Below are 27,044 nucleotides of genomic sequence, written 5' to 3' on the forward strand. Positions count from 1 at the left end.
ACTAACGCCGGCTAACGCCATTCAATAAATACGGCGCCTGCATGGCGCTTCAGAATGGCGTTAGCCGGCGCAAATCTTTTTGGCGCAAAACTGCGTTATCGCAGTTTTGCGTCAAAAAGTATAAATATGGCCCTTAATTTTGTGAGTCAGAGACTGAAGACCAGTCCTGAAATCAAAAGTGTCTGACACACAAAATAAGAGAAACTGCATTCCTGATGTTAATTCCAATTAACAGGTGGTGGCTTGCTTCCTTGGCAGAAATCGGAGATTTTGAAGCTTGTGGCCTTGCATCTACATGGTGTCTGTAACCCTGTGCCAATCCGCTGAGCCAGCCAGTCTGTTCCGGGTAAAACTGCCGATAGATTATCCCTCTCAATAGCCAAAAAGAAGTTTATACCCATCAACAAATCTCATCTCGTAAAAGTGGCGCGCGCCTGCAGTGAGTACACGGAGACGCTGATGCCGAGGCAGATATTCCAATAGGAATCCCATTAGAAGATAACAAGCTTCTAATATGCAGCTAATAAAAGTTGATTTTGAGTCAGCCTGGAGCGGTGAGCAATAAGCTTCAGATTTATAAGGCTTTCAATAACAGTTCCTTTCCTTCCGCCGCGGCCAATAATGCCAAATAGTTTTAGTTTCAGGTTCCACTTAACAGCTCACGTTGGACTTTTCACCCCTGTGTGCAGACTATCACTCCATGACTGATGCAGTCACCTCCTTCTGTGTCTGGAATGCAGTGCAGCATTTGTCTGGTTATGTGCCACCCACCAAAATAAAGTCACACCCACCCTCCATATAAATTCTCAAATTAGTAGAGCCCTGTTTCTCAGGGTTATTTCCATTTTCCTTTGCACCTTTGTCTCTCAATCCTTTCTCGCCATCGCACTTGCTCCACTCCCTCGGTGCAGTCACACTCGCCTCCTCTACTTATAGAACGAAAATTCACTCTTCCATCTGAAATTCAGAGAACATCCTTTCATAGGTAGTCAGTCCCTTTGTCCAACGCCCGTCTTCAAAGGAAAATCTTTCTCCTGACCACAATCACCAGGACACAAGTCCTAAAGCAAGAAGTGTGGGGACTAACCAAGTTAGGCAATATGCAAGTGACATCTTACCACATGACAACACAGAGCATGGCATTGTGCTGGGCATCACAACCCATGACCTCACAGAAACTGGCATAAGATCTGAACACCTCAGACATATGTTTAGTAGTTCTATCACAACTGCCTTTCAGTGCATTGCAAGATTTAACAAGTGAGATTTTACGTTGGGGTTGTGCAAAAAAAGTTACACAAATCCGACACAAAATCTGGGCCTCAATTTATAAATGTATTTTTTTTAAAAACTCTGCCACAAAGATATTGCCACCAAGGAGAAATCTGGAAGTAAATCAGTTCTGCATAATTGGTTGCAAAGTCTGCATTTTAAAATATCTGATGGGGTTAGGACATCTGCTACAGCAATCTTTCTTTGCACAGTAAATCTCAAGGAATAATAATAATGGTAAAATAACTCTGGAGGTTAACACATTTTATGCTGGAGAGATCTGTGCCTTGCGTAGTCCTAGTTTTGAATTAAGGTAACATTGAGGGTTAATGTGTCCACTGTAAAGCACATAGGCACATATTTATACTTTTTTAGCGCCGCAATTGTATTTTGAAAGTTTGCGCCGATTTTGCGTCAGAAAACGACGCAAATGCGGCGCTAAAAAAGTATAAATATGGGCCATCGTGTAATATGCAAATGACAGAATTTTATTTCGATACTTAAATGGGTTACTGTTTTTAACACAAAGATACTTTTGTAACTTGCAGATCACAATTTGTAATTCTTCTAATATAGCACAGAGAGCTATGAAGGGCATGTGATTCCTTCACCATGTAACCCTCACTGCATTATGTAACACATCCTGTACATTGGTTTACACACACATCATGTATTGTCAATGTACAATGTTTACCTATGAAGTGAAGAGCTGCGACAACCTGCATTGGAATAAGTAGCACTATAAAAGAAATAAAGCAAAACAGTGATATTTAAATTATTTGTGTGAATACTGGGACAGACCAACACTTCAGACTTTCATACAGTGTATGCATATCTCTTAAAACCATGCCTCTTGTAAGTACCTAGGAAGTGATAACAAGCTGTGTGCCTTTGCTTTTTATTCTGTTGCAGTTAGCTGTAAGGCTCCAGACAGCTTCCAGCCAGGCTAATCAGTAAAAGGATTGTATTGAGGCAGCAGGAATTTTACATAAGAAAGCCCCCTCCAGTCCTGCACGTTGCTGCTAGAAGGAACGAAAGCATACAATGTGCAGACGCTGCTGAAAGTGTCCTGCTACACTGGCACGAATTCACCATATTTTGCTGGGACCCAACTTCATTGCAGGATGGACAGCGTTCACCCTGTGAAAATAGTGAGTGGACAACATCCGCCAGCATGCACCCCCAACTTGTGCCATGACAATCACCCTACCCAGTATCCACTGACGTAGCAAGGCTTCTCTGGGCCCTAATGCAAGCAAGGAAATTGGTCCTCTCCTCTGCACTGTTAGGCAGTAAAAGACAACCATAAGTAGGGCAAAGAGCTCTTCTGATGCTAAGGTGCGTGTGCCACTGAACTTTCTGCACTAGTAAGAGTTACGCCCATCAGTAGTCCATAATTTTTTCTTATTCCCCACTCCAACCACTCTCACAAAAACAAATCATAAGAAAATTAAACACAGGTCCTCATTTAAATTGTCACATAAATCCTGATTTGACTGTTAAGGGGAATTACTGGAAGAATCAAAGTATGCAATTTTCCACAAAAACATATTGGGCCTGATCCTCAAAGGTAACTTACACTTCCGAGTAATATACACTTTTGAGTAAGTTCACTACTTTTTGGCAATTTACCCAAAATCCAAGTGTAATTTTAATACAGAAGTGTAATTTACAGGTCTCCACTAAATTGAAGGGCCTGGAGGCCATACACTTTTGAGTGACTTACAATTTACAATATGTTTGTTATTTTGTGCCTATTCAGAAACCTGAGCACAAGTTTTTAAAGTAAACTGTTTTTAAAGTAAACTGACACTCACATTTTGTAAATCACCAAAAAGTAGTAAACGTATTCAAATGTGTAAGTTACTGAAAAGTGTAAAAACTCATGTTATTATTGAAACAGTTGATGTTGAGGTGCCACATGATACGTTCACATTTAAAAACGAAATTGCATCACTATAATTCACCCGTCATTAATTCTCTATGAACTCTCCACCACCCCGACTCAGAAATACGTGGTCAGACAGGCTGTGAGACCTAAGCCTGTGTTCACTGATTAACAGGACACAGGTGGAGCAGCACAAACCCGGCAGACAAACATGTGAACAGGAAACTCATATCAATCCCACATATAGGCGCAGCACACCGCAATGGTCCCAGAAGATTGACCCCAACAAAGCACATGTGGCTGAAGAGGTGTGCGCATTCCCAAAACACCATAAAGTCATTTGCCACATGAAGTTAGGAACACTAGGCCAATCAGAACACAGCATGCCCAGTAACACTTAGCAATCACATGCTTGTCAGGCCAAACATCTGGCCACGTTACCCACTGGCCTTCATTGTGTCCACGCCAGGTCGAGGCCCATCTGCATTTTTATCAGGGACCTTATTTATGACTCCAAGACAACAGCCCACATTCTTTAACTAAAAAGGAGTGCTGAAATTATTTTATGGTGCCCAGTAAAATGTACAAAACACAGCTCAGATCAAGTGTACTTTGAGACAGTCCTCAGACCCCATTTCTGTAAATATTCTCCCGGCCATAGTGTTTAATTAAACCAACTGTTCCTGTTTTGCCAAACGCCTCTTGTCTTTTGTTTTTTCAAGGTAATTTCATATTCAAGCAACACTCAGGTTCTTCAATTTGGTGAACACATGTGAGTTACATTTTTAGAGTACATTTACATTAACATTTTGTGAATAGCCAAAAAGATGTAAACTTAATCAAAAGTGTAAATTACTTAAAAGTGCAAGTTACCTTCATGATTCAGGCCCAGGGTTTCCTAAAGATAGGTGGAAAAGAGCCCAAGAAAAAATGCAACAAATGATGAGAAAACAGACAGGAATCAGGGCACAAACACATTACAACAGTTTTTCTCCATTCCACAAATCAAAGCGTGAAATAGTGCAGTGATAATGCATTTTGGAATTGCCTTACCCTATGTTATCAGTAATTTCAGGTTTTACTTAGGGCACAAAAATGATTTAATTTTCATCTGTTTTAAGGTTTGTGGTGTGGGAGCAACAGTACCTAGAAACAGTGGGAGGGGTAAGGAGGGCAGTGATAATAGGTCTGAAATCAAAAAATAAGTTCTCTACTTTTTCGAATGGACCCCGTTAATCAAAACCAGAAACAATTCAAAATGTAAAAATTATAGAGAAGGATTGGAAAGCAGGATAACAAAAATGAAAAAAATGCTGGAATTGTATAATTTTTTTTAAAAAATAGCATGTTGCCACACTTGGGTGAAATTTAATTTACACTGGTGCCATTCCATCATGTTGTGTAATTACATCACACTGGCAGCAAAATATCAGCGCAGGAATGAGAAATGGTGCAAATTGCCAGAATGCGAGCAACTATTTTTGCATCTCTTATTTTTGGTGCTATTTTTTGTGTGTAACACTAACTACCCTTAACACATAAAGGGCTGGGGAAAGGAGAAGGATTGTTTTATAGGGGTATGCGTTTATACTCTCCATTTCAATATCCACACAAAAAAAACATGCCCCTGTTATCTTCTCTTAATTACTCACTGATGAGTATTTACTCTGTTCAGGATAGTTTCTATGTCCCAGACACTATCAATAGGAGCCAAGAGATCCTTACCTAAAAGAATGGTGTAACCTCACACACCTCCTGGGTGTCATGCTTCATCACCAGCCATCCCACGCTCCAGAGAATTCTCTATAGGTGGGCAGGCCCTTGGTCTAGGCTGAAGGAATATTCAGGGAACATTCAGGGAGTGGGGATCCAGACACAATAAAAATCCTGTACACTTGCCCAAAATGGAACTATGCTTTTATTAAGGAGATGGTGAAGGGATGATTAAAGCAAACAATAGGACACATGAGGCTTCATTATGCGACTCATGTCCACATAGGATGACATGGTCTAGCCCTCAAAAAGTCCCCAACTGGGGTCCAGGGCTTTCATCACCCAGAACCCTGCTTATCTCTACATAAATCCCTGTCTATAAACTCATACATCCACTTGGTGTGCATGCATACATATGATACCAGTTTCTATTTGCTGCTGGTTGTTGGTAGCTTTGGGAAGAGGTGTGTAATGCAGATTTCACTATAAATTCCTTCATCCGGCATGTGGTTTTCTTTAGCGCATAGGAGACTTGTTTTGCCACGCACTGGCAAGGACCACAATACTGTTAGGCTGCTTAGAAGCACATGAGAGATTTTGCACACACTAGCACAGTTTCCGGCCACAACTGCACCTTTATAGTGCCACTGGCAAGAGCAAGCAACCGCAGCTGCACTGCGAATAGCAGATTCTCTACTCAAGAAGCAGCTAAATCCACTTGAAAAGGTTATCAAGTGAATATTCTACTCAAACGCACAGACCAAGTTGTTTTTTAGTGCGCAAAACAATTTTTTACTTTTTTTGAACAGGAAGAAGTGCACTAGAAACTCCAACTTCCTGTTCCCGTCCATCAGGCTCCTCCCAGTGCTTTGTCCATCTTCTGGTCACGTTTCACTTGGATTTCAAGGTGGAAGGATCACTCTCTTTGTGTGCTGTATACATACCATCGGATTTAAGGACTTTGTTTTTGTGATATTGTAAGTAAGTTAAAAAACTATTGCATAAGGGTGTTGTTTGTTTGACATCGCATGCACCAGTATTTCTTTGTACTTTTATTTGATTTTTAAATTTCATTTTGCTGGGTGGCCTGGAGTTTCAGTAGGGGCCTAGTTATGTTTTTGCATTTCATTTCTCATCTTTTGCAAAGGAAACATGTTGCACAGTTCAGTACCTTTTCTTCATGTTTGTTACATTTGCAATATTCATTTATTTTACTATGTGGTCCAGTCTGCCAACCGGCCACCCAGCCAATACCAATCATCAGTGCATGAACAAACTGTTTCTGTCGTATACATTTTTTTAATAAAAAAAACATAATGTAGGGCAAGGATAACATTTGATTAAATTAAAAATGTGGGTTATTGTTCATATTTCACATTTGTTTCTGCAAAAAGTGTATATGTGGGGTAATATTTGATGCCATAGGAGGATCAGTGTTGTTATAAATGTTTTATAGCTCAGTTAATTTTCGAGGTTGACACTGATGAACTAATGACAGTGCTTTCTCTAGTATCACCATGCCTCCTTTGTCTGCCCAGGATATGTGTGAGTGAGTTTTTCTATAAGCCACCATTTGTTTTTGATCTCCATGCCATGTGGTCTGAGGCCATTTTGTATAGTCGGTGTCAATAGGCCTGAATGTGTTGTTTGTTCTCCTTGCTTGTTGGTTGACCATGTGGCCCGTGGCCATTTTGTGTAGCCAGCCATTGTGCTTTTGAAATAGGCTTGCATGCGTTCTTTATTCTACACGCCTCCTTGCTTGCTAGTCTTGGTTTTACCATGTGGCCGGAAGCCATTTTGTGTTGCCAGCCCGTGTGCTTTACTATAGGCTTTCATGTGTTCTTTGTCCTCCATGCCTCCTTGCTCGCTGTTGATGTTTGACCATGTGACTGGTGGCCATTTTATGCAGTCAGCCAGTATGCTTTTCCCATAGGCTTATATGTTATTTGTTCTCCATACCTTATTGCTTGCTGTTGCTGTTTGACCATGTGGCCGGTGGCCATTTTGACACCCAGTCAGTGTCCTCTTTCCATAGGCTTGCATGTGTTCTTTGTTCTCCATGCCTCTTTGCTTGCTGTTGGTGGTTTCACCACGTGGACAGAGGCCATTTTGTGTAGCCCGGCAGTGTGCTTTGCCATAGGCTTGCATGTGGTCTTTATTCACCATGCCTCCTTGCTCGCTGTTGTTGTTTGACCATGTGGCCAGTACCATTTTGTGCAGCCAGCAGTGTGCTTTCCTATAGGCTTGCACGTGTTCTTTGTTCTCCATGCCTCCTTGCTCACTGTTGTTGTTTGACCACGTGGCCGGTGGCCATGTTGTGTAGCTAGTCACTGTGCTTTGCCATGGGCTTGCATGTGTTCTTTGTTCTCTATGCCTCCTTGCTCACTGTTATTGTTTGACCATGTGGCAGGCGGCCATTTTGTGCAGCCAGTCAGTGTGATTTTGCCGTAGGCCTGAATGTGTCCTTTGTTTTCCATGCCTTCTTGCTTGTTGGTTGACCATGTGGCCGGTGGCCATTTTGTGGACCCAGTCAATGTGCTTTTGCCACAGACTTGCCTGTGTTTTTTGTTCTCCATGCCTCCTTGCTTGCTGTTGTTGGTTTGACCATGTATCCAGATGCCATTTTGAGTAGCCAGCCAGTACAGTGTGCTTTGCCATAGGCTTGTATGTGTTCTTCATTCATCATGCCTCATTGATTGCTGTTGTGGATTGACCATGTGGCCAGTGGTCATTTTGTGTAGCCACCCAGTGTGCTTTACCCTTGGCTTGCACATGTTCTTTGTCCTCTATTCCTTCTTGCTCACTGTTGTTGCTTGACTATGTGTTTGGCTGCCATTTTGTAGAGCCAGGCAGTGTGCTTTTGTCATGGGCTTGCATGTGTTCTTTGTTTTCCATGTCTCCTTGTTTGCTGTTGTCGTTTGACCATGTGGCAAATGTCCATTATGTGCAGTTAGTCAGTGTGCTTTTGCTATAGGCCTGAGTTTTTCCTTTGTTTTCCATGCCATCTGCTTGTTGGTTGACCATGTCATCATGGCCATTTTGTGTAGCCAGTGCTTTGTCTCCTTGCTTGCTGTTGTTGTTTGACCATGTAGCCACAGGAAATTTTGTACTGCCAGCCAGTGTGCTTCTGCCATAGGCTTACATGTGTTCTTTGTTCGCCATGCCTTTTTGCTTGCTATTGTTTGTTGACCATGTGGTCAGCGGCCATTTTATACAGCCACCCTTTATTTATTCCAGTTTTCAAAGACATTTTCTGGGGAGATTTATAGGCGAGGGCTGTGGCATTTTGTATTTGTTCCTTTGTTTGCTTTTCCCAGATACCAGTTTAATAATATGCTTGAGGATCATTGTAGTATATGTATGTTATGAGTATGATTATGATGAACACAGTGATTTATTTTACGTGCATTTTTCACCTTCACCTCCTTGCCTCCTAATGGGTTTCTCATACTTTCGTAGTACAAACATCAGCCATTCATTTTCATTTTTTTATTATTTGATTTATTTTAATCTTTATTTTTTTTGTTTCATTTTTTTTTCTTCATTCAAATTTGTTATTATTCTTTTTATTTTACATTTTTTAAAAATTTTGGGGCAGATTTATGGAAAGTGGCGCTGCACCAAACAATCATTAATGGCGTTTGCTCTTTCTACGTGAGCTGCAGAATGTGCACACATAGAAAAAGCAAAAACGAGGAGAAATAAAAGTATTTCTCCTCCTTGTACTATGCTAACGCCATCGATGTGGTGACGTTAGTTTTTAGCGCTGCCTAAGATTGAGCTTCCTTGTAAATCATGGGCAGTATCAAAAATCAATGGGTGTTGTGGAGAATGCCCACAGCAACACTTTGCATTCCCCTCTGCTGCAGAAAACTGTGTTTGGGGGCCCATATTTACAAGGCGACATTAACTACAAAAAGTTGCTTAACGCTGCCTTGTAAATATGGCGTAAGGCATAGCACCACCGGAGCGTCACACTCCGGTGGCGCTAGGGGCTTGTAAATATGTCCTTCCTTTTTTTCTCTAGACTTAGAAGCAGTACTAAGAGGGACCGGATCAGAAAGATTGAACGTGAAATATTCTTGTAGTACCCATAGATTATTCCTCAATTACAAAAGTAGTAAGGAATACTCATGATTTTCTCCAGGATTAACTCAAGTGAGAACCACGAGTGCTATGAGAGTAAGTAAGTTGCCACAAAGACCACAGTGTTTGTACCTTTTCAATTCTTAATGTTATCTACTTGGCTTTTTCCTTTCATAATACTTTTGCTGATTAAAATTTCCAAAGCTCTAATCAATACCAACAACAAAGAATCTCCATAGCATTGTTCTGTCTGGAGAATGAAATGTCAGCAAGAATAATGGTTTATGCCACCCTCACCAAACTCTGTTGGAAAATACAAACAAGCATTCACAAAATCACAAAACACACCCACGCACTCAGGCAGACACATACGTACACAGGACACACACAAACCGCACATGCACCACTCACAAACACACACATGCAGACAGAAATCTACATACACACATTCACAACCCACACGTGCAACACTCACATAAAAACACGTGACACACCTTCACATGCATGCAAATACACAGGCATACACATACACACAAACCATTCACAAGCCACGCATGTTGCATGCGCTCACACACACATACAAGTGTTCAGAAACACACTCCAACACAAATAAACCGCACTAACACACACATACTGCATTCACACACAAAGACGCAAATGCTCCAAAATCATTTAGTTATTGTAGAACACAAAACCACCACCAAGGTCTGTAAAAAACTGGTAACATGTGTAACCAATGCGAATACACACCACAGAGAGTGTGCACATATCTGTGGAACACAACAAAGAGAATAATTCACAAAAGAGAATTCTCCCATCAGCCTTTAAAGACTATTCATGAGCAGCACATACACAAGAAATTTAGTCACACAACAGTGAGCCTGAGCAAGACACCCATGTCTGGGCATACATTGTGTGTTTAATGAAATTCACTAAGTGACCAAGAGCATGCCCTCTGTGGGTCCCTTCTTCAATGTGCCACAGTCCCATATCCATACCAAGATACAAAATAAATGTGTCATTGATCTTTGAATATGAACAAGTGGAGGAATCAAGACCCAATTTGCCCCAAGTACAAAGTCCAAGATGCTGTTAATTCGCTGTAATGACCCCATAGTTTTCATATTTGATTTGCTTTCCAACATGAGAATGCCACAGATTTGTTGGCTAAAGTCAAAACACAAGTAAATCAAGTGTGTCACTGCTGAGATTTTGGGCCTCGTTACAAAGCTGACGGTCTTGAGACCGACAGCCTCGTGTAGACAGTCCAGGTGGTCCAACCACCACATCATGACCCTTGCAGTTGGACCACCAGAGGACAGCCACCACCACCAGCAACAAACTTCCTGGTGGGGTGGTGGCGGTCGGAGTCATGCTCAGCCACTGCAGCGCTAATTTCCACGCTGCCACGCTGATCACAAGTCCAGTTTCTGCCGGCTTTTTCATGGCAGGGACCCTGCCATGAAAAAGCTGGGCAGAACCTCAGTGCTGGGGGCCACAGTGGGCCCCTGCACTGCCCATGACCATGTCATGGGCAGAATAGGGACCCCCCTCCTGTCATCCTCGGAATAGGCACAGTCTGCCATATGGCAGACAGTGCGCATCCCGAGGGTGGTGGGGGCACCCACTGTTCGATGACATTGACCTCAGCCCTGAGAGGAACTGAGGCCAATGCCACTGCACAGTTTCCACTGGGCTGACTGGCTGAAACCTCTGATTTAAGAGGTTTCCACCAGCCAGATCAGTGGAAACCTTGTAATCAGCCTAGGAGGGAAACTGCCAGCTCCACGGCGGACTCCTATCTATGGGGCTGGCGAGCCTAGAGTCGGCCCACCAGCCTCGTAGTTAGGACCTTTGTCGCATTTCAATTATTGCAACAGAGTCTATGTAGGCGGCTGGAAAAACAAGGAACAAACACCAAAGTGCTAAAGAACTATGGACTACATGTACAAAGGTAATCATTCTTGAATACCATTGTACATGTAACCAAATAGTGAATTTTAGTGTTTTTTTTATTTGGTAATCGCAAACACCAATGTACAAATGTATCTTTGACACATTTTGTGATTCCCAATGGGTCACAAATAGGCCTACCTCATGAATATTAATGAGATAAGTCTCGCTTTGTGACCCACTGGGAATAGCTAAAATGACAAGGATGGTTGCCTGCAGGGGACACCAGACCACCATGCTTGTGATTGCTTTTAAATACAGTAATCTTTTTTTTTTAATGCAGCCCATTTTCCTTCAAGGAAAATGGGGTGTGTTTCAAAACAAAATGAAAAGGTGTCTTTTCATTTTTTAAGAGTAGGCAGTGGTCAGGTGGACTGCGGCCTGCTCTTAAAAAAATGTTTTAACAAATATTCTCAAATCCATGTGCAAATGGGTTACCACCAATTTGAACTTGGTGGTAAAATGCACAGGTTTTGCAATCACAGTTCACTCGGAAAACATTCATACATTCCACTGTGATTCGGCATTAGGAATGGACACCTTCAACACACCCCTTCCTAATGCCAAATCGCAAACCCAAATTGCGATTCATGTAACAGGTTATGAATCACTTTTTAGGCTTGGTACATATAAGAATGCCTTTTTGTGTTTGAAACTGGGCCAGTTCTGCAAATCAGCTCTTTGCAACCACAAACAGGCTTCGTATCTGTGGCCCTAAGCTCTTTGTGTGGTACTTCAATTAAAAAGACCCGTGCACTTCTCTCATACACTGATTCAATTCCATTACCTAATAATTAGGCATAAAGCAGAATTCAAAAGCTTGTCTTTTGAATAAAATTTCCCCAGATTATGTTTTCAAGCTCTTGCAGCCATATCACCTACAAAGACGTATAAGGATGGTCCTTCAAGATTGCCCCTTTGTCCTGTCAACAGAATGCAAGTTTTATGGGAGCAGTTCCTACCCTCACGTGGTTCTTTTTTTGGGAACTTTTCTCTATCTGCTTGTTTGTGTCAAGGAGGAATTAAGCATATGAAATTGACTCTATGTAAACGTGCTATATTTATCTCACTTCAGCCTTCTGCTTGTGATTTCTGTATTTCTGATTTCTATATCCTTTTTTGCGTCACCAAGTACGTACAATCCTTGGTAGGGCTAGGGAATCAAAACCCACTGGAGAACACTCACCTTACGGGTATTTGTATACCGGGTCTGAGTTAGAGATTGATAGAAACAGAAAGTCATACAACGTCTAAAGAAAATGCTAAGTCCAGAGGATGACACATAATTAGGTACCCAATGGATGTATGCAACTATGCAGTCTTGTGGTCTCTAGGTGTAAGCTCATCAGGTTCTTTGTTATCATCCATGAATATGGTGAAGTGGCATGAGGGTCCAACTTCACCTCATCTGTAACTCTTTTACTACATAAAGCAGGATGAGGACATTTTTTGTTCTTGCATTAGGGCCATCAGCACCTGTGCCATGCTACTGTGTCTGACGAGTACAGATGCATTTGGACTTAGTCATTTTTTTAGGGAAAGGGGAAAGCATCTTTAGGCTTCGTCCAGCAAGGGCTGAAAAGGTTGGAAAATAGTAATTCCTTGTTAATAGAACTCTTCCTTCTTTAGTTGTCGTCAATATCAAGCCACCCATTAGACCTTGGTTTATCACCACCAGCCCCTCAATACAGGCATGGACAGTTTTTATCCTTTAACATAGGGGCAGATAGCCATGGCTGGAGGAAGGTGGGGTAGTCGAGGATATTAGCATAGCAGTGCAAGAACCATCATCCTGATGTCCCTGTTCACGGATGGTGTCCAGAAATAGTGGCTGGCAGGAGTAACAGCTCTCAGAAGCACCTGGGCCCTGGGGAATCCCTTGAGATTCCCTTGTTAAACCCCTCCATGTATGTTGCATCAACAAGGTTGATTCATTTGCTTCCTCAGGGTCTAGGCCCTAAATTGTAAAATGATGGATGGTGGTGATAAAAGATCTGCCCAGAAACTGGTGGTCAGCAATATTACATGTCAGCAATACCAAGGCTGCATAGTCTGGATTCCACTGCATGCCTCTTTACCCAACTACGAGTAAGCTCCCTGTCCTTCATCTCACATCTGCAGCTTCCAGCTTTCTCACTTTCTGACGGTTTTCCATCTTTCTTGTTCTTCTTCTTTCTCTGTCTTTCTCTTAGGAAATGTCGGCAGAGGAAAAAATGAGTGCTGATGGGCCCCACCATTAACCACCAGCTCTAATTAAGCACTACCAGGGTATGTTAGGCAAATATATTCTCTGAGAATTTAGGGCCATATTTATACTTTCTAACGCAAAACTGCGCCGCCGCAGTTTTGCGTCAAAAAATTTACCGCCGGCTAACGCCATTTCGTAGCACCGTGCTGGCGTCAAATTTATACTTTGACGCACGGCTGCGCAATCAACAGGTGGGAGTCATTATTTTTGACGCACACCGCGGCGTCAAGTCGTAAAGGAAAACGACGTTAACGCGGCGGAAATGACTGTGGGTCGATTTACGACACCGCAACCAGGATATGCGCCGTTTTTTGACGCAATAGCGTCAAAAATACCCGCGAACACTGCAAGTGCACCAGATGAGAGCCAAAATGGATCCCAGATGCCACTACAGACCCCAGGAAGATGACAGCAGACCAGGAACCAGCCAGGAGGACCCACACAAGAACCAGGACATTTATAGAAAGAAAAGAAAGTGTCGCTTCAGTGCAGAGGAGCAGGAAATCCTGGTTAAAGAGGTGACGGAACACCAGCACCAACTGTTTATCACCTCAAAGTTGCCAATCAGTAGGAGAGAGGCCATATGGCAACAAATTGTTGACAAGATTAACAGTGTGGCTGAAGTACGCAGGACAGTCACCGAGTGTAAGAAACGCTGGCATGACTGCAAACGCAGGACCAAGGAAAAGATGGCCCGGAACAGGAAGGCAGCACTGCAGACTGGAGGTGGGAGTCCAGCACACCAGGAGGCCCTGGACCACATGGAGGAGATGGTCACAGCCATCATCCCTGAGGAGATCGTCACAGGGATTCAAGGACAGGACAGCGCAGACTACCACGAGACAACACACATGCAGGGTAAGTCGCATGGGGAATTAAAATACAATAATGTTGACTTTAAGCAGGGGGGGAAATACCTACTACACATTGCATGTAAGTCATCACATACATGGAGTGGCATGGGTAAAGGGGTACTGCAGGGGGGCATGGCCTGCACAAACATAAGCTGCGGCACAACATTACACTACACCAACAACAGTCCCATGGGGGCATGCTGTCATGCCAACAATGGAGGAAAGGGAAAGCCTCGACAGGAGGGAAGGCCACTACGTCAAACTTACATCCTGGCACTCTTCAGCCAACATATCTCCTACAGTAACTAGGGCCCTATTAGCAATCCTCTAGCCAAAACGACAACTGCAATATAACTGCAACAACAGTTGCCACTACCACCTCTGATCTGTGTGCAGCTATAGTAGCCAATGGCAGTAACCTCCCCATGGAACATACATACCTAAATTAGGGGGTGAGGATGACATCTGCAACAATCTCCTGAAACAAGACAAAGGCCCCAGTACACTCAAATGTCAATGCCCATAGGTGTCACAAACATCAGCCAATGTAAACAACAATAGGAGTGACACACCACTAAGGACACACCCATGCTGCATATGTCAGGGTCCTTCCCGTGCCTGGCAAACAAGGCAACATCACAAATGTCATACTGCTCAGACAACAGCATTGAGGAGGGGACACATGGAACTGGTCACTGAAATACGCCTGCACAGTCAGAGGACGAAATAGGACACTGATACGACTATCAGAGCAATCCAATGTAACACACATTACCCAACATCAGAAGGACACATTAACAATATCAACATCCATATCACATCAGAACATTGCCATGCATAGGATATGCTACATGTCAATTACAATTAAGTCAATGCGAACGCTCAGGGATTGGGGCAGGTCCTGGGAGTCAAGTGTGCTGCCAGGGCCATCAGAACACCCACAGCCAGTGAAAGGTCTCACCATGAGAATGGATATACACGGAGGGTCGAGTAGGACAAAAAGGTGGGTATTCTCTATTTGGCATAAAGCAACACCTAGAGGCGATGAGGCTGACAAGTCTGATAACTCAATAACATACATGTGACACACAGGTGGGCCATGGGCCTGGAAGAATGCCCATCTGAAGGACAGCAGATATCAACACAAAACAAGATAACAAAGTGAATTCATCAAAAGGCAGGCACGTCACGTAAAAATTGTCACAACACAGACACACTAATTGTACCCTGTTTCATTGCAGAGGAAGATGGATCTCCTGCCGATATGCCTGTCCCAGATTTCACTGATGACATGGATGACGAGCCCATAAACATTCCCCAGGAGACCATCCAAAAGGTTCTTGAAACCCTCCAGACCCCACCTTCAGTCACAAGGAGGAGCACAGAACAAGCAGCCAGCGCAGAGGAACCACCCACCACCCCATTTGCAAGACCTGCCAGCTCCAATACAGCTGAGGACTCTGACGACACTGGCACCAGCTTTGAAAGAACTGTAGTTGGAGTACAGCGGGAGCTGGCCAAGGAGGTGCGGGTGGGGATGCAAACTATGGCAGCCAGCCTTGAGGGGGTGCGCTCGTGCATGATGTCATCTGCAGATCAGGCAGCAGCTATGCAAGCCCTAAAATCCATACTGCAAGGACTACAAGAAACTGTCAAGGAATTCACCACTGCAGTAAGGGAGTTGCCACAACACCTCGCACCCCAAACATTCCACTGCATGCACAAGTGCAATCAGGACTGCCTCAGGGCCGACCTGGCTGCCTACCATCGTGATGTGGCTGCTATTCTCAAAAACCAGCAGACCCTCCTTGCTGCAGTACTGCCCTTAAGACCTTCACAGGGAGCAGCAACCGGGATGTCTGACTTCACGACTTCTAACACTGAGGTGTGTGTTGCCCCTTCACAACCAACAACAACAAGGACAAACCAGGCAACACACACATCAGAAGAAGAAGACATGGAACAGATCACATTCACACGGAAGAGTACCCGGAAGCACTAGTTCCTGCACCATGGCCTACTTTGACCAAGGTCCTACGTTTTGTCAAATGCCAGTCTTACAACAACTATACTCAATGACTGTTCTGCAAACCACTGTATAACTTGTCAGCATGCCCAGTTAATGTCTCTCTCCTACTAATCGGCAAATCCTGTCCCTCTGCACTGTCTGTAACATCACCCCAGCATGTCAGTAGCATTATCTACACCCCTTCTGTAGGATCACCATGTAAGATTGCACTAGAACGGACTCAGCAAACATGGACAATGTACATATTGCATTACAGCACCTATCAATAAATAGCACTTGCACACCAAATATGTCTCTGTGTAATTTGACACATCAACTGTGCAGTAGATAACACAAATGTGCCTGTGTCACAATCATGTTTCTTGTCAATACAACTGTCCTGACATCATGTAGTCAGATACATCTGTGCAGTGGGCACGATTGCACCATAGCCTGCCCATCCTGAGGAGAATAACTGATGAAGGGAGAAACCACACACCATCATGCAGTGTGTGACAGAATAATGCCTCATCAAGAGAAATCAAAGTCAACTAATAGTGGCTGATAAATGTTGTCACCATGCAATACTAACACATTGAACTATGCAGTCTAATCTAAGCAAACACTACAAAACACAGCATCAATCAACCTTTCTGAGTAAACATCCAAATAGGTAATCATGCAGAATTTTTGCACAAATGATCTATGTCAGTTATGAAGACAAGAAGAGAAGAGCGTTAACAAGACCTCATCTTCAAAGATGTCCCTGAACATCACACTGCAGTCCGACCTAAAAATGTCCCCACAATACCAAGTCTGGAAGCACACTTTGTGACGTAGAAAACATACTCATCGACACAAATCCTTTGTGATCCATGTCAACTCCGATTGGTGGTTCTAACAAATGGTGGATACTTACCAAGGTAGCACTGGGGTAGCTGCCATTTTACACCTCAGTTTGTTTTTGGGACACAAATGTCATAGAACAACAATCATCTACACTGATGCCAAGGCCACGATCAAGTAGCAGTTAACACATAATGCAAAGGGTTATCTATATATTTATTCCAAACTAATCACACCAGAGGCAACTAAGGGAAAAGTCATACCTACACTAATCTAACCTGACTACTCATTACCCACAACTGTCCCTAACTAACCTAAGCTAAACTTACTCTTCACATATAACGAAGCGATCTAAACATCAACCCCCCACCCACCATTATGAGACAGGACACATGCAGGACAACACATACTAACCTACACACATACTATACTATCCTAAACAATCATATATATATATATTTTTTTTTTTTTAAATAGTATTATTATTATTTTTGTATTTTTATTTTTTTAAACACAGAGGAACCCCAACATTGCCCCCTACCCACCCACCCACACACTTAATAAGGAAAAGTAGAAAGAATCAGGACCCCCCACCCTCCTCCCTAACACTAACTAAACTAACAACCTATACTAAGCTAACACTAATCCCCCAAGCCCACTAATCATGATAACAAGGAACGAGGAGGGAGGGGAGGGAATAATGTCCATTGAATACATCAGTCCTAGAGGTTGGCCCTCCGGAGGGTCCGCCTGATAGACCTGACCCGCTTCTTGATGTAGGCAACATCCTGGCTGAGATTGTCCACCTTCCTCATAACTTTGTCCATTTTGCGTTCCAAAGCCAGGAATGCCGCAGGGTCGATTGGTGGTGCTGCTGCTGTTTGGGTCCCGGCAGAGGTGCTCTGTGGGCGTGTTGAGCCTAGCCCACTGGACTGTCCTGCAGCTGTCACACTGCTGGGGCCTGGGTGTGCTGCAGAGGCAGGGACAACTGTCCCCGCTGTGGCTGGGGCCACTTGGGGAGAACCGGTGGTTGTGGTGGTGGTGGCTGTAGTGGGCAACCTTGGACCACCCTGTGGTGAAGCCCACCATGCTCCGGAGGCCCGATCCGACTGGTATTTACGGGCCATCCTTCTGAACCCCGACTGCACCTACAGGATGTGTCAGTACCTCATGGCCCGCCTCTCAAATTCATGCCTCTGTGCGGCAGTCATGTTTGCAGCTGTGAAGACAAAGGGCAACTATTTACCATAGGAACTGCATTGTGTGGAATAGCACAAGTGGTCAATCTGACAATACATCTACTGTACTTGTAACAGCTCATATCACCATACAGATCATTGAAAGTCTCAGAGGAAGTACATGGAAAGCCTGCCTACAAAGGTCATCTCACACATAGCACATACAAAATCTACATGATGGGTAACAACTGGCAATAACTTGTCATCAAAGTACTGACAGTTGCAGCTAACAATCATGCTGCACCTCCTCCGCCTATTGCCTGGACTACATATGTCAGTGTATGTGATAACAATCACAAACTTCAAGGTCTGCAATTTGTAATGGGATTTGCTAGTATAGTACTCATCTGCCATAACTGAGTGTGTACACTAGGTTCAAAACCATATTTCATATAATCACAAGTATGTGTAACATACTGGTTGCTTCAGTCCTAGGTACCCTATTCACAAACCCATGCCTGTGTTTGAGGGGGGGGTGGGAAGAACAACAAACAATCCCAAAATAGATGCACACCCAGGAGTGTATAGAAAGCTCAACATGTGTTTGGCTCCACACACACACACCAACAGTAAGGGCTATCAACAAATTGGAGTCAGCTAAACCTTGTCCTTTCCAAGGTCCACACATGTCAAAATGTACTGACCTAGGGCTACATCACATACTTCCAGTGAGGCATAATTTTCAACAGACACAGAGGAGCAAGAACACCCATGATCATGAATAGCATGCACACCTAGGCCGTTGCACTCTAGTCCAACACACTTCTAGTACAACTTGTGGTAGTACATGCTCCTGGAAGATCCAACCTACAGTGTACTCAGTACATCGGTTAATAGGGAAGCAGCAGTCTTCAGACAATCCATTTTCTTAAGCTATCTGGGAGAATGTCAGTCTGACAGTGCAACTCTTATTGTAAGTAGTGTATTCCACATGACTCACCCCAGTTCCCATAGCGGGCCCTACAGGAATGGCCTACAAACCCAAGATCAGACAAATGGATAAGCATTGGTCAACTCAAAATAATATGATAACTGAAATCCCACTAATGGAACAAGACTAATGATTGGGCAGCGCATCACACCTTGCAATGTGTTCAACACACAGTAGTCCATCACACATCACTAGCAAACACAAAACATACCACACATGTCAACACTCACTGTAGGTGTCGGGGTCCTCAAAACGAGCCACCTCTCCCACTGTGTACGGTGCAGGTCCACCTGTAAAGCATGGAAGGAAGAATATGCTCAGAATCCGTGCACTGACAAACAATTTCAAATACAAATACAATGTGATAATCTGACATGAGTAATGAAACACTTTCAGACATGCTCATACTGCATGGAATAATTCCTGGGCAACATTTACATAGGATGGGTCTCCTGCTACAGTTACACACACTTCTACACACATGCAGTGGCCCTGACTGTCATGTGGTGGCAAACATGCACCTCCATTAGTGTGCAGCAACAATATAGGTGTGTATTCATCTCATCATGTGCATCCAAGAGAGACATCCAAAAGCTGGTTACTTGAGGACTGCATGACCTGTCAAACAGCCTATGTGGTCATGACACATTTATGACAGTTAGGTACATGGTACAGAGGGCCAGGTACTTTGGCAATACCTAATGTTGTTACAGTTTCATAAATTGATGTGTCCAAACAATGGTGATTGGCACCAAACATAGATGTTTGTACCCTAGTCCATACCTTTGGACTGCCATCCCTAATCAGATTTTGGCACAAGTAACAAAAAATACCTGTCTAAGATGTTAGCTGAGGGCACCTGACTCCTTTACAAATATGGTTCATGTTCAGATCTGGCATATATCAATAAAATGTGAAGGAGCACATTTATCCCGAACAGGCATGGCACTTCTGTGAACACTTTCCCTACACACTAACCAGACACACATGAGACATATGTCTGGGCCACATTGCTATCATCAATTGACGTGACGGCAGCACTCATTTTCAGCATCATGTAGGGTTTCCAATGTCAGTCTAGCTATAGCATCAACATATGTAGGTATGATGTTACTACATCCATACTTCACTGGCAATTGTGACCTGTAGAGTCCTGATTGCGTCATTAATGTGTCGCTTGTCTGACACAAAGGCGGCACTACATTACATTCTGCTACAAGCAACCTGTAAGTGTGGAAAACATGAGCTGCCTGACTGCTAGCATTTGTCATCCTTCACATAGTGCATCAATTACCCTGTATGTTTCCCTAGCATTACACACAGTCAGCTACTTATCTGGCAGATTGGGTACCAATCATCTCATGTCACTACACAGCTTTTAATTGTGCATATTTACATGATCTGTACTCACCAACATGGCCACCAATCATGATTCCCAGGTGGTCCAGCAGATCTTGCTCCCTGGAGATAAGGTCAGCCCAGCGGTGCTTCAATTGATGCTCATTCCGTTGGCTCCCATACAGACGCACCAAGTGATGGTGCACCTTCCCCCACTGGACTTTTCGGGCCTCCGTGTGATACCCCTGTATCACCCTACCCCCAGCCTCCAGCATCAGTGGGAGGAAATGGCAAACCAGCCATATGAACCCCCCAATTCCTCCTCACCCATCCTGGAGAGACGTGGCCTACCAGACATTTAGGCACAGAAAAAGGGGAAAAAGTAGTAGTAAAAAAAATAAAAAAAGGGGGAAATGGGGAAAGTTTGAGTGAGGAAATACAAAGAAAACTTAACAAATAGAAGAGCCAAACTATCCCCTATATAACAGTACCCACAACAGACTCCCACAGACAATAAATACAACACTGGACTGGACAAATTTATACAACACACACTCAGACAGTATTCTACAACACAATATTGATGACAAAACAAGTAAGATGGCACTCTGGACACAAAAGCACAAATTCACAGGACAACACTTTGCACACAGCCACACAGTCTAGAATAATCAGAGACTGCAAAGTGAAAGTGAAAGTACACCCACTGTACAGATTCTGTAAACAGGATATCCTATTACATCACATCCTGCATAACATGGCCGCCGTTTTTTTCCATTATGCGTCATATTTTCACGCATACAGGTTGTGCGTCATATTTTTTGACGCACAGGAGTGCAGATAATGCAGAGTCAAAATATTTTTAATAATTAGTAAATAATATTTGTTTGCGGCATAATTTACAGTTCCAGAGGCGAAAATTAAGCCGAAGCCAAATATTATTTCTATTTATTAAAAATGTTTTTGACTCTGCATTATTTGCACTCCTCTGCGTCAAAAATTATGACGCACAAGCTGTATGCATGAAAATATGACGCATTATGACAAATATGTATTTAATTTGTCCAAATGAGTAATGGAATTTTGCATGACCAAACGGTGCTAAGTGATAAACCTTGGGGTTAGCTATAGCAAATGTCCCTTATAGGATGTATAGAAGGTATTCACAGTGCAATAGTAATGATTGGCCAGAATGGATATTACTCATATTTGCGCACATATGTAGGTGATTGCTGATTGCAACTTTCAAAATATGAAAGAGATAACAGGATGTATTCATTAGCAAATTTCAGAGCACATATATCAAGCTATTCCAAATAGCAAAAAGGGCATTTCGGTAATGCAATTGTCACATAAACCTTTTTTTGGGGTAACCATGTGCTAATTACGAGTTAATGTAGCTAAAATATGTTTCACTATTGACATGTAGGGCACACATGCCCCTTATGCATGTGTGTGCTTCACATGTGCGTAAAAAATGTCTATTTGGGGTGCAGCAGAGGGGGACTTAGGCCACCAGCACCCTGGGGTTTGCTGTTCCTGACTTGCAAATTAATCAGGACAGGATGCTGGGTCAATTAGGAGCCAGCTCTTTGACAAATGACATGATCAGTGGTCTGACTAGGACTGGTCAGAGGGAGCAGTAGACAGTTGACATGTCACACTGTGTATGTCCTGTGTTGTTTTGAAGGTGACACATGAACCCTGATAAAGTGTTACACAGCAACATTAGTAGCAATGCTTAATGATGTAATTGCCCAAATGACAACATCTATGCTGTAGGAGGCATCAGCAGGGTCGGTGCATGTAAATTTGGGTGGTGTGCATGGAGGGGATCACTGGTGTGGCCTCCATCAGTGTCTCACAAGTCATGTTGGATTATATTTGCTTTAAAATGGCCTACAGTACCTTTCACAAGGGAATCAATCTACAGGTGATACCAGGCCTTAAAAACTCCAAGCCAGTGTATTATTTGAGCTGACTTCCATGCAGTGAGATGGTACTATGACAATGGTAGGCATAGGAAAGGGTGTGGCACACTGGATGACTCTTGTGAGTGTGTGTGTGTAGATGAGGGAATCTCAGGGTACACATATCAGCATTCCAGGGACCTCTTCAGACAGGTGGGGTGTGACCAGGCGCATGGGTGTGTAAGGTTTTTAGAAAAGGGCTGACATGTAGATGGGATGTGATGTGCTGGATGCTTGTCATATGTGTGGCACTTGTGCTGTGTATGTTCTGCTTATGTGTAACTCTAGTGACAGATAGTCATTGCAAAGATTGTATGTAGTTGGAATTACTGCTGCCAAGAGTCTGGTCATACATTCCTGTTCCTGAAGCAAACGCATGTCAACTGCCTGATGTATGAGGCCTGTTTTCCCCTAGTTGAGTGATGATGTTTTAGTTGTGTGCCATCTGCTGCGATGAACCATGTTTCCAACATGGATGTGTGTAATAGGTGTGGTCCTCAGCTATTGCCATTCAAAGGTGAACTGTACAGGATGTCAGTTATTTACATTGTGTGTGTATGTGACCGTTGTATGATAGGCATCACATTTGTTGTGTATTTTTCTGTGTCCTGATTGTTATCTCATTAATGCTCCATGAGGCGACACTCTTCTTCTGATATTTAGAGCTAAAGGTGTGCAGAAATGAATAGCCAGACCATGATGTGGTGTTTGTTATCAGTGTTTATTTACAATAGTTCATTAAGTGGTGATGGTGATAATATTTAAAAACAATTGTTCACAATGTGTTGGCGCCTACGCACTCCAGCAGCCGTGTTTGGTTGTTCCCCCTCCAGTTGCAGGGCAGCATCCTCCTCTTCCTCGTCTTCAGGCATGTATGGGTCTGGTTCCAGGAGGGGAATGTTCCTTTTGACACAAATGTTGTGCAATATTGCACATGTGAGGATGATCCTACAGACCATCTTGGGGGAATATAGTAGGCTACCACCAGTGATGTCGAGGCAGCGGAACCTTGACTTGAGGATGCCGAAGGTCCGCTCGACAATGCTGCGTGTCCTCTTATGGGCCTCGTTGTATGCACGCTCGGCAGCAGTACTCGGATTGTGACTTGTGATACAGGTGTCCTGTGTCTTCACTTGGGGTGAGTTGATGGTTCCATGTAGAGTTTAAATTGTAACTGTTGTTAACACGTCCATATCAAAGTACCCTGGACATCCCATACCTTTAGGCTTATGCAATGTATTAATGTATTAATGTAAAGGTCATTGGGACACTTACAATTTGCAAGGTGACATTTTGGAAACCACACTCATTAATGTCTTCACATTAGGCTGTACAGTAAAATCCAATGTGTGACAGGTTCAATGGTGACTTAAGAAACATGGCTAGTGATGTAAGGACCTCAGTGTGTTCCTGTCTAGATGTTGCTGTTGTGGTGTATGTGTTGTGTTCTAGAGGGTTGCTGTGCAGTGTGTATATAAGTAGGTTTTTGTACTTACCAACAAGTAGTCCATTGCCATACCGTCCATCCTGGAAGTGTTGGTTGATGGTGCAGTGACGGAAGATGAATGAGTCATGTACACTCCCAGGATATTTAGCCACGATGTTGGTGAACATTCCTTGGTGATCGACTATGGCCTGCACGCTGATGGAATGTGTGTGCTTCCTGTCGCGGTAGAGGTGTTCAGTTGCAGCAGGTGGCACAAGGCGTACATGTGTGCAGTCGATTGCACCAAGGACGTGTGGGAAGCCACTGATTGCGTAGAACCCCTGTTTAGTTTCCTGCTGCTTCTGCAGTGTGTTAGGGAAGCAGATGTGGCGGGGTGTCAGACGAATGATGGCATCCAGTACTTTGGGCAGAAATGCGGAGAATGATGGTTGTGATATTCCGCCTACCAGGGCACCAGTTGTTTGAAAAGAGCCACTTGCCAGCATGTGGAGTACGGCAAGAAGCTTTGTTGGTATCGTGCGGGGTGTCACCAAAGTGGGGGCCAACTGCTGTTCAATGTTTCGCAGCAGCTGCTGAATGGCCTGCCAGTTCAACTGGTACCTCTGTATGATGTCGTGTTCCCGGAGGCCCTGAAGGGTGGTTCTTGGGCGGAATATCCTCTCCTGCCTTCTGCGCTGCCTTTGGGGTCCCTGCTGGTGTTGTTGTAGCTGCTGTTGGTGCTGCTGGGCTCTGCGTCTGCGTGCACGCTGGATTAGAATGACCTCCATGTCTCCCTGTTGCTGCTCTGCTGCTCTGCTTTTTGTTCTGTGTGTTCTGATTAAATACAGGTGTGTTTGCCCCATTTTAACGCCTGCCCTGACACAGGCGTTAAATTTTGACGCAAATCGGGCTGTGCGTCATTTTGTGGCTCCGCCTCCCGGCCGTGCGTCATTTTTGCCCGAAAGCATAAATACGACGCACGGCCGTTTAAGTCATTTTTGGGACGGGAACGCCTACCTTGCATATCATTAGCGCAGGGCGGGTTGCCGCATCCCAAAAATTACGCACACGCCGGAATGTTGTCGTCCGCGGGCTCGAGCGTCAAAGTTTAGATACGGAGCAACGTTTGCGCTGATTGTGCGTAAAATTTTTGGACGCACAATCGGCGCAAACGGAGTATAAATATGCCCCTTAGTGCTTCCACTGAAAAATCCCTTTCAGTGTTCCTTTGTATGTAGCATCTGCAAGGGAATCCCTGGGATTATCCTTATCCTCTTATTGTAACAACTGTATGCGGTGCCTGCAGGGGAATGCAAAGGATTCTACTTTGACAGGGCGTGCTCACACACACCAGGAAAGTAAGGATTTTCATTATCAATGTTGGTCATCTTCCACCCCCCTTTGACAAGCCGTGCTCCAGGAAAAAATAACTTTTCTATAGCGCATGTGCTGCAGTATCATCCTTCGGGATTCATTGACCCCTGAGGAGGTGTAGATTGGGTAACTGCCTAATATGAGCAGTGTGGTCCCACCTTAGCCAGACTACTATTCGTCCTCCCCACGTGGCAATTTCTGAATTAGGTGGACAATTACATCACCTGATTCATAACATGGTAATGGTTTGGCAGGTCGATAGCAGAGACTTATAAAAACATCTGATTTATCTTATGCATTTCGTTGATACTGACTTGAAGCTAGTGGTGACTATTTTTTTTATGACTCGATTTTTATCTGGAACCTTGCAAAGGCATAGATTATTTATTTATTTATTCTTATGGAATAAAACTGGCACTGATGTGCTTTTTATGCTGCTTCTTGTAATTCGCCCTCTATGAACTGTGGCAGTTGTATCTAAGATTTTTTACATTTTTATGATTGCATAATTTTATTGTGCACTCTTTTGTGATTTTCTTGGAAAATCAAATAAAGTTGATTGATTCATTGATTGGCTGTGTGGTAGAGTGTGGTGGGACCCAAGAAGAGCGAACGCCTCACCTGCAAGGTCTAACTTGTAGCCAAATGCTGTAGCCACCAGGTGAGGGTATTAACCAGGTGTATGGTGTATGTTTATCCACAGAGCCACAAATACCCTTCTTGATCTAACCCCTACTACAAAGACTGTACACCTAGGCTGATATCTTTATAAAAGGAAGTTGAGCTACTCTGTTGTTTACTACATCACAACATGATGTACTTGCTATATTCCAAAAACCTCTTAAAATCCCATTGTTTTATTGATTGTGTATACTTGTATGTGAATCGAGTTTCTCGATTAGTCGTAAAGCCATAATTCATTTGGTGAGAGTGAACTTTATATACTAATAATAATAATAATAATAATAATAATAATAATAATAATAATAATACTAATACTAATGGAAATAATAACATTGTCACGTAACTCACTCCTCATCAATACTAAGATTGCAGAGACGCTTGCATTATGGCTAAAGCACTCTACTGTTTGTTCCTTCTCTCCTAAACAAAAAAGGTCAGCAGAGGATGATTACCAACTACTAACCAAAGAACCAGCAAATGGGTATGTTCTTCTGGAAAACAGTAGCCTTAAAGCAGACTAATTAGTATGTTGATAAGAATTCCTGGGGGGGCCATGTGTGATATTCCAGACAGAGCTTCTTCAGCAGGCACAGTTACTTTGGGATACAGCTATTCAAGTTAGGACCAAACAGGATTTTGGGTATCAGGGTGACTAACTTAAAGTTGCAATGGAAAAGTATATATGAAAACGAAAGTAAGTGTAAATATAGAAATGAACAATGTCAAAGATGTGATTTTTTAATGCATGTATGAATGTATACAGTATTTCTATAGCATAAATATAACCAAAAGACAGCAGAGTGTTGCACATGGTGAAAGATAAGCGAATCAAAACAAAATACAGAATGTCGCTCAATAGCAATATTCCCTTAATCTAGGTCCTATTACCTAACAATCAAGTCTCCACGTAGCATTGGTTCATAACAATAAATCTTGCAAAAAGATACACCTATCTAAATCATCATGGACTTTGAACACACAATGATAAACATCATAATCAAACATACATTGAAATCTAAACACAAGGCTGACATTTTCTTTTTAATCAAGACATGTACGGGCACTTGAAAAAATTAACACTATGGGCCTTTATTTAGAAATTGACAGATGCAAGGCATCCATAAACAGCAAAATGAAACCTTTAGGTTTCAGCTCAGAGTTAGTAATTTCAATATTTCCTGGGGCTGGGTGTTTAATATGGATCTTTCAACAAAA

This window comes from Pleurodeles waltl, chromosome 11, assembly GCF_031143425.1.
Source record: "Pleurodeles waltl isolate 20211129_DDA chromosome 11, aPleWal1.hap1.20221129, whole genome shotgun sequence".
NCBI classification, from domain to species: Eukaryota; Metazoa; Chordata; class Amphibia; order Caudata; family Salamandridae; genus Pleurodeles; species Pleurodeles waltl.